The sequence below is a fragment of the Bidens hawaiensis genome, unplaced genomic scaffold (genome assembly GCF_021521415.1).
Source record: "Bidens hawaiensis isolate Kalapana, Puna unplaced genomic scaffold, B.hawaiensis_p1.1 tig00003570_1, whole genome shotgun sequence".
NCBI lineage: Eukaryota > Viridiplantae > Streptophyta > Magnoliopsida > Asterales > Asteraceae > Bidens > Bidens hawaiensis.
Genome location: NW_027491203.1, coordinates 1,735,021 through 1,744,084, shown reverse-complemented (window position 1 = coordinate 1,744,084; position 9,064 = coordinate 1,735,021).

Below are 9,064 nucleotides of genomic sequence, written 5' to 3'. Positions count from 1 at the left end.
GAAAAATATATTTTGACAAGTGGTTTAAGTCAAAAAGTGTTACATTTTACCTTTAATTGGCTGAATATGTAAGTTCGGGTAAGGTTTGATGTTTTATAACCTTTTCGGGCATAAAACAGTTGAATATGTTTGAATATGTTACTTCGGGTAAGGTTTGATGATTTATGACCTTTCTGGGCAAGCTTAGTCATTTTTGACTAAGTTTATGATTTTTGGGCATGCTTTGAAGTGTTTACACTTTCCGGGTAGAGTACACTGTTGTACTCATTTCCCGAGCAAGCTTGAAGTCTTAAGATAATTATGTGGTATAGCTAGCTTTTAACAAGACATTCTTGTTTCGGGCAAGCTTTGCATTTTATATGCTGATTGTGAGTTCAAGAAAACTTTGTGAACTTAAGTTAGTACACTAAGTAAGCTTTGTGATTTATGTGAATATGTTGTTAGAAAAGGTTTGTTGATCTTTCCAGGCACACTTAGATATTATTATTTAAGTTTTTCTTTTTTGGGTATGGTTTGACATGTTAAAATTCCCTCGAGTAAGGGCATACCTGATGATTGAATGTGTTTATCCTAGCAAGCTTAGTGCTAACATAGGATTTTCGGGCAAGCTCTTTGAAATTTTAGACTATAGCACACTTAAATGTTTATGTGTTTTAATTTCATTCCTAGCATGCTCTGTGATATGTGTGTTTATGATTTCTTTGAAATTACAAGTGTTTTCGGGCAAACTTTGTTTTCCGGGCACACTTTATATTTCGGGTACACTTTTGTTCCCTCAATATACTTGGTAATTTCAAAACTTAACTTTTCGAGTACACTGTCTGCTAGAAATCCTTTTCCGAGCACACTTTGTACTATATGAAGGTTATTCGGGTATACTTTGCATTAGAAAGTTGTTGGGGCACACTATTCTCTTGAAAGGTTGCTCGAGCACACTATGGTTCCAAGTATACTTTATTAAATATGTTTTTATATGCTTGATTGAATATGTTTCTTATTCTGATAGGGTTTGTGCTAGATTAAGTTTTTAATTTGAATTTGAGAAATCTATATGGGTGTCTTGATTGATTCCTAGTAAGGATGTTTATTTGATGTTTATACTTGATTATTTATCTTGTGATTAAGTTCTCAAGAAATCTAGTATTTCGGGTAAGCTTTCTTCATTATGTCTTAACTTTAAATTAATTAACTTGACCGAGCAAAGTTTTATAAATGGAAGTATTCGGGAAAACTTTCTATATTCAAAAATGAAAATTTTCCAAGCAAAGTTTGACCGGGTAAGCTTTGTAAGTGGATGTATACCGAGTAGACTTTGGATATATTAAATTTTTCGAGTAAGGTTTTATTAACTCAAAATATAAATATTGTTTTTAATATATCAAGTGGATAATGTTAGCTAATAATTCACAAAATGACAAAATGCATTTTAAACTCACTTTCAAAAGGTATATAAGAGGGAGTTAGGCAAAATTTTCAACATCACTTTTCCCTCTCTCTCCTTCCACTGCAAACTACTTACTCGCAAAGAAACCTAACCGGCTTATCGCATTTTGCATCAATCCAAACCCTAACTTGTATTAGCCCTCTAATTCTGACTCGGTAAGCAATAATAATGTGTTTTCCGGTCACGATTAGACTAGAATGGGTTTTGATTATGTATCTTATTACTAATACTCTGTTTATGTGTTTAGGTTATAAATTTGTCGAAGAACAGGTTCTTGATGATTTCTCTCTTTTTCTTCTTCATTTTTTATAACTTGAAATTATCTAAAGTACTGAAATTTATGACTAATTTCACTTTGAATATGTTTGTTTATGTGATTCGGATATGGCAGACGATGAACCCAAATATGTCTTCGAACCAAAACACAATATGTGTGCACTGTTACAAGTCACACCTGACAATGAGCCGATGGCAAGGATGATAACTTGGATGGCAAGGTCAAATGTCAGTTTCACGTTCACTGAAAGCCCTGTGATCTACAGAAATAATTCTTTAGATTTCTGGAGATCTGCAGAACTGGTTGAAGACATAAATGGTAAAAGAATCGAAGCAACCGTTGCTAGACAAGAAATACATATTACAAAAAGGATGATAAGAAGATGTCTACAGTTGAATGATGGTGATCATAATTCCATAAACTTCAGCACACCTCACTTGATGAATATATTTGAAGAAACGATGGGGTATCAAGGAACTGTACATGATGGACAGTTTCAGAAGGGTATGTTTCCTATGTTGTACAGGTTTCTCATTCACCATGTGATACATGGATTTGCTCCAAGGAAGGGATCTGGACCTTGATAAGTCATGACTTGGCAAATGCCACTGTTGGAATCATATATGATCTACCCTTCAATTTTTCAAAGATGATATTTGAAGGATTAGTAGGAAACTTGAAGAAGGCTGAAAAGAAAAGAATTTTTACAATATCCAAGATTCCTACAGATAATCTTCAATAGTGAACTTCAAGATCTACCCACTGTTGGAACTACACACCAACTGCAAAACCCTGATACATACAAAAGAATCAAGAATCCAGGTGTTTCAAATATGTACAACTCAAATGTCCCATTTGAGATATTACCATGGTTGTTGGACCATGATCTGAATGTGATGTCAGTGCCTGAGTTAAGAGGAGGAAGGAGTTGATGATGATGAGAGTGATGATGGAGACTCTGATGATGAAGATGATGATGTGAATGGAGATGATGGAGGAGCTGGGGTAGCTATGGACATTGTTGCACCTGATCAGGGGGAGCAACTTGAGCATACATAACAACCTATTCCAACACCACCACAGTCCCCACCACACATTGACCAACCCATTGTTCCATCACCACCACAAACTCCACCACACCAAATCACTCACACACCACCTCGAACTATCAACACATACATCCCCAACACAACAAACACCACCAACATTTAGCCCAAGTCTACCTCATACACAATCACCACCACCATCCATTTTTCAAACTCACACCACAGAACAACCTAAGTTTGAACATTTCACCACATCACCACCTTCAACACCACCCACTGACACTGACCTTCTAACCTTGTTGAAAGAAAATACTTAGTTGAGAAGAAGAAACGAAGAGGTGACTAATGAAAATGTTATGCTGATAGAGAAATTGGTACAAGCTAATATGAGAATTCAAGCCCTGGTGCGGGAGGTTGAGAAGACCTCAGTTGCCCCAAAACAGGGGGAGAATGAATCTATACCAACTGTCTCTGGTGTAAATGTTGAAGAAACTGTAACAGTTGTTGTGACTGCAGACAGTTTAAAATTGATTATAACTGAGTATGATGATGGAGAGGAAAGTAGTGAGGAGAGGAGGATTGAGGATGAAGAGTATGATGGTGACAGATCAGATGTTGGTGAACAAGAATATGATTACAATGAAGAGAGGGTTGGAGAGGATGTTGAGGAGAATGTAGTTGCTACTGATAAAGCTACTGATGTCTTAACTGATATACTGACTGATGTACAGACTGAAGTGTTGAAAGAAGGAAATACTGCTACTGAGGAGCCTGCAACTCAAACTGAACAACATGAATGCTCCAAGACTGTTGAGTATGATGAGGAAATGGATGAGCTTGAGAAAGACATTGATAATTTCCCTCCTGAAACTGAAGAAGAATTAAAGAAAAGATTAGACAAGGGAAAAGCAAAAGTCACAGAAGAAGAGCCTGTTAAGGCATATTCAGAAAAAGATGTGTTGTTTACAGATGATGATACTACTGATGCTAATGCCCTGAGAGAACAAGAGAACATCTTAAGAGAAACAAGGGATAGGGAAATTCTAGCCCAATCCATGACTCCTGAAGAAATTGCAGAACAGGAGATCTTGATCAAACAAGCCAAACTTGCAAAAGAAATTTCTGATGATGTGGCTGATCAAGAAGTAATTGAAGCCTTGATTAAGCTGAGAGAGCAAGAGGAGGCTGAAAAATCATTGGCTATGGTGGTTAGCAAGTTTCAATCTGAAAGTCAACAATTAGAAACTGCTGAACCAACCAATCTGAATACTGGTCTGATTATTGAAGAAGAAATTGGTGAGTCCATTGCTTCAATGGCTGCCAAGAAATGGACTGAGCAAGTAAAAGAATATCTGAAGAAGAATCCTACTGACAGCTGGTCAGAAAGGGTGAATGTGCCTGAGCCTCATGAAACACTTAACCAGAAAAGAGAAAGACTTTCTAAACTTCATGAAGAATTTGCTGAAAAAGTCAATAGGTTTTCCAAGACCTACATGAGGAGAAAAAGGACATATGAGCAGACTGAGCATGAAAGAGCTGCTAAGAGGGGCAAGTGGGATGATAAGAACAAGTATTTTGATGAAACACCAGAAGATGAAGCTAGTCCTATAAGGGCTGTCCCACTACAAACCTTGCAATCAGGTGAAAGAGTTCAAGGTGTCCCTGATGTGCCAAACAGAAGTGAACCAGATCATCCACCTTCTGATGAACCAAAGATTGATGCAATGAATGATTTAACTGAAGAAGAGGATAAGTCTGAGGATTTAGATGATAATGATGATGACCCTGAGAATGATCAAGGAAAAAATTTTCAAAGCTGCTAATGCTGTGTCCCCATAAGTTGTAATGACTGATGAACAGAGGGCAAACATTGAGATGAGTATGAGAGAAGCTAAGAAGAGTCATCCTTTGGTTGTAAAATTAAGAAGATATGGCATAAGTTTTGATTCACTAGCAGATCTTGATGATGATCAGTTGCAGATTAGACTTGACAAAGAGAGAGATGCCCTGAAGAAAAAGATGGAAGAGAAAAACAGGGAAAGTCAAAAATTCAGGAAATATCTCAGAAGGCACAACTATACAGAAAAAGATCTGTCTCACCTCAACTTTGACAAACTTCAAGATCTGTATAACAGTGAGAGAGAGAAGGTAATTGAGAAGTGTGTGAAAGAAAATGAGAAACTGGAGAAGATGGAAATTTTGAAGAAAAAGTTTGGAGGAATGTGTGGATACCTGCTGGTGAGAGGTATGAAGCCTGAAATTGTTGAGCATCTGTCAAGAGAATCAGTGGTAGACCAGTATAATAGATTGAAGAGAAAAGAAAAGCTGAAAAGAGCTCAAACTGAAAGGTCTACCAAACAGGCTGAAGAAACTGATGAACCTCATGCTAAGAAAAGAAGAATTCAAACTTTGAGGGAGAAGACAAAAGAACAAGTCATATCAGTTGAAACCCCTACTCCTCAAGAAGTAAAGCCTGAACCTGAGGATGAACCATTTGTTCCTTGGGAGAATGAAGAGATTATCAACATTCTGAGGAACATAATGATCAAACAAAGGGGAATGAGTGAAGAAGACTTTAATGTCTTGGAAAAGGAGGATCTGAAAAACCTTTTCTATCTTCAAAAGAATGAATGGGAAAAAGCTTTAAGAGAAGGTGAGAACCCAAGATACTATGCAGATGGAAGATTTGTACCTGCTTGGTTAGCAAAAACTCCTGGAATGACAAAAATGTTACTAGAACTTAAAGAACATGGAGTAGATGTTGTTGAACTTGCCAATCTTCCAACTGAAATGGTAGAGGCCATCTACATAAAGTTTTTCAACTTAAGGCCTGGGAAACCAAAGAAGTCTATTCCTTTCAGGCCACCAATTTCAAGAAGATTTCCACAAGGTGGAAGAGGTCAAGGTGGAAGAGGTGAATCAAGCAGTTCTGCACAACAAAGAACAAGACCACAATCTGATGTGGATCTACCAAGAGAACTGTACTTTGACTCTGTTATTGATTCATTGAAGGTGATTATGGAGAGCAGACAATTGAGAGAGATTGTTGTTAGGAGTGACTTCCGTGAATATAATGAAGAAACTCTGGAAAGGATGGTGACTCTTAGATTGTATGATTATCAGAATAGAAACAAAATGGCAGGTAGACAGGTGAATGATCTGTCAAAATTCTTATATGAAGAAGCTGACAAAGGGTTCAAGTTCTTGAAAGAAAATAGAAGTTGGAGAACTATCCAACTTCACAAGTCAAAAAGGACTGGAAAGATGAAGAGAATGGACATAGCTGAGAGATATTATCATATGACGATCAGAGAAGAGAATCCTTTGTCTAACATGAATACATGCATAAGTCTGGGAAGAAGAATGAGACGCCCTAACTACACAGTGCAGAGGAATGGCATTATAGCTGAAATTGAATACAAAGAGAATGCTGATCACTTTGTACTAAGAAACTCTGATGGAAAAATACTAGGGATTATTAAGAAAGATGAAGACTTGACCTGCCTGCATAATGAAGATTTGATGGATATAATGGATTTGGCTATACCAGAAAGTCAAACTCACTACCAAGCCCTTAATATCTTCAAAATGAAAGCTGCTTCTGAGATAGTCAATCGAAGACAAGCCGTTCATAATGCAAGAAAGAGACAAGATCAATAGAATAGGCTTTGTTTTGTAATGTCTTCGGACAACTTTTGATTATGTAATCTGTTTATGTTATTTGATTATGTAATTTGACTTTGAACTTTGATGTGTATTTTTGACTAAGTGTATGTAACCTTAGAAATGTTTTGGGTCAGCTGAGGTGTTCCAATCTAGGGGGAGATTGTTGAGTCAAACAATTGACCTAAGGGGGAGATTGTTGAGTCAAATATTCGACCAAAATGAAGTACATGGAAGATTGGAAACTTCTCAACCTCCTCAATATTCGCTAAGTATGGATCCAAGCACACCTTAGACTTCCGAGCAAGCTTTTACTTAGCCGGGTACCATATTTTGTCTATCGGGCAAGGTTTACTTCAAGTAGTCTTCTTTAGTGGATATCCGAGCAAGGTTCACTTTATCAAGCAAGTCTGTTCTTCATAGCCAGGTAAGGTTCTCTCCCGAGTAAGCTTTTGGCTAACCAAGTCCATGAAGCCAAGTGATTGGAAGACCGGGCAAGGTATTCTTTAATAATTATGGTCCAAGCAAGCTTGATGTATAAATGGAATATCTCTAAGTAACATCGGGCAAGGTTCAACTCAAGCAAGGAACTGTACTCCCGAGTACACTTTGCTAATAAGTTATATTATAGCAAAGAGTTGAAATGAACCATCGAAGAACAAGGTTTCTTGTAAGGGTTTGTCGGGCAAAGTCTGGCAAAGTCAAGAAGACTGAAGTCTACCCGGTGAGTATTTTACTTGGTAAAGTACTCTTCAAGTAAAGTCTACCCGAAAACTGATCCCGAGCACACTTCTATGTTACCAAGTCTAAGGCAGGCAGAGCACACAGTCTACTCGGAGAAATTTACTTATCTAGAGCCTACCCGGAAGACTTGTTTTACACTTAGAATATTTTCTAATTATGTAATTTGAATATGTATGTACGTTTGGGGTTTCTAGAAGGAATGATAGCTGTCCTAGGTTTGCAGGCCTATAAATAGAATGTTTTAGGGCACGCCGCCTACGGAAAAAACGGATTCGAGCCTTTAAACTTTTGGATAAGAAAGAATATTTTCCTTGAAAAGTGACGGCTGTCTCTGTATGGAAAAACCCTCCTTCAAGAAACCCTAAACTGATTATCCACTTTGTATGATAAATGTTATATGAATGGAAATCTTTTGATTGAATCTTGTTTGTGTTGGTTACCCTTGAATACTAATTATGCAACCGTATGTTTGTTATTGATTCCGCCTTTAACAAACGGTCATCTTTCTAAATATAGCAACCCGCATTAACTCCCTTGTCAACACATCAATCTGTGTGAGTTATGACATGATTAATTAAGATCCAGCTGAAATCGAGGGACCTGACAGTCAGTGAAATACCTAAGAGGCAAGGTTGAAAACATGTTAGTCAATATCGACAAATTTGTGTTTCCAGTCGACTTCGTTATTTTAGACATGGTTGAAGACAAGTATGTACCCATTATACTAGGGAGACCATTCTTAGCTATCGTTAGAGCACTCATAGATGTTTGCACCTATAAACTCAGTCTCAGGGTAGAGGATGAGGAGGTGGCTTTTGACATAGTCAAATCTATGAAACATTTGCAGTCTACCGATGACTCTGCATATATCCTAGATATGTGTGAATCAGTAGTAAGATGTGATCTAAGAAAAAAACAGTATAAGAAGCATGCGACATACTATTGATCAAGGAAAAGGCAAACACCGTTAATTCAGGGGATCCAACTATTTGTCAAGAGGAAGAGGAAGAAGAAGAAAGAAACTTGCCGGAGATATCCGAAACAATATACATAGAGCTAGAACCTAAGGCCAAACTTTTTATCGAATACCTAGCTACTTTAGAACTCAAAAACAAAAACCCAAACACCTCGAGTACGCTTTCCTTGAAGGTAATTCTCATTTACCTGTTGGTGTGCGTGAGATGTAGTAGAAAAAGGTGTTAAGTTTTTCAAAAGTTTGTTTCACACAATGTCTAGTTTTTAATTTATGAAAAAGTTTTTTATCTTATTCAAACCACACATAAATAGGCAAGTGTACCTATCGTATATGTAGAATAGTATAAGTAAGAACCAAGTATCAATCCACGGACACATTTATTTGATTTTTACTACTAAATCATTGTATACATTTTAAACGGGAGTAAACATTATAGTAGTTGTGGTTTGACAAGTAATTTTAAATGAAATTTAAAAGCATAAGTTTAAAACAATATTATTGGTTTTTTGTACTTTTATAGAGATGATCAAAGATAAAAGTATATCATCTTGGTTAAAACTCCTCTTAACTTGGTTTAATAATTAATTAGTAAACATATGATATAAGCTTGCTATGGTGATTAAATGTGGGAATAACACCGACAAAACGTGTGCTGATCACTTACGAAATCATCACGTTTACTTTAAGGATCTAGTCTTTGATATGATTACGATTAAACTTGATTGCGTTAACTGTGTGCACTGTGTGTTTTGAGAGAACAATTGGACAACAAAACAGTACTCAATTGATAATAATAAGAGCTGATTATGGTATATATAGGAGATGACCTCTTTCGTTATACAAGTCATAAAAAATGAGCATCATTCTCTATCATACGTTATACTAACTAATAAGTACATTCGATGTTCACATTC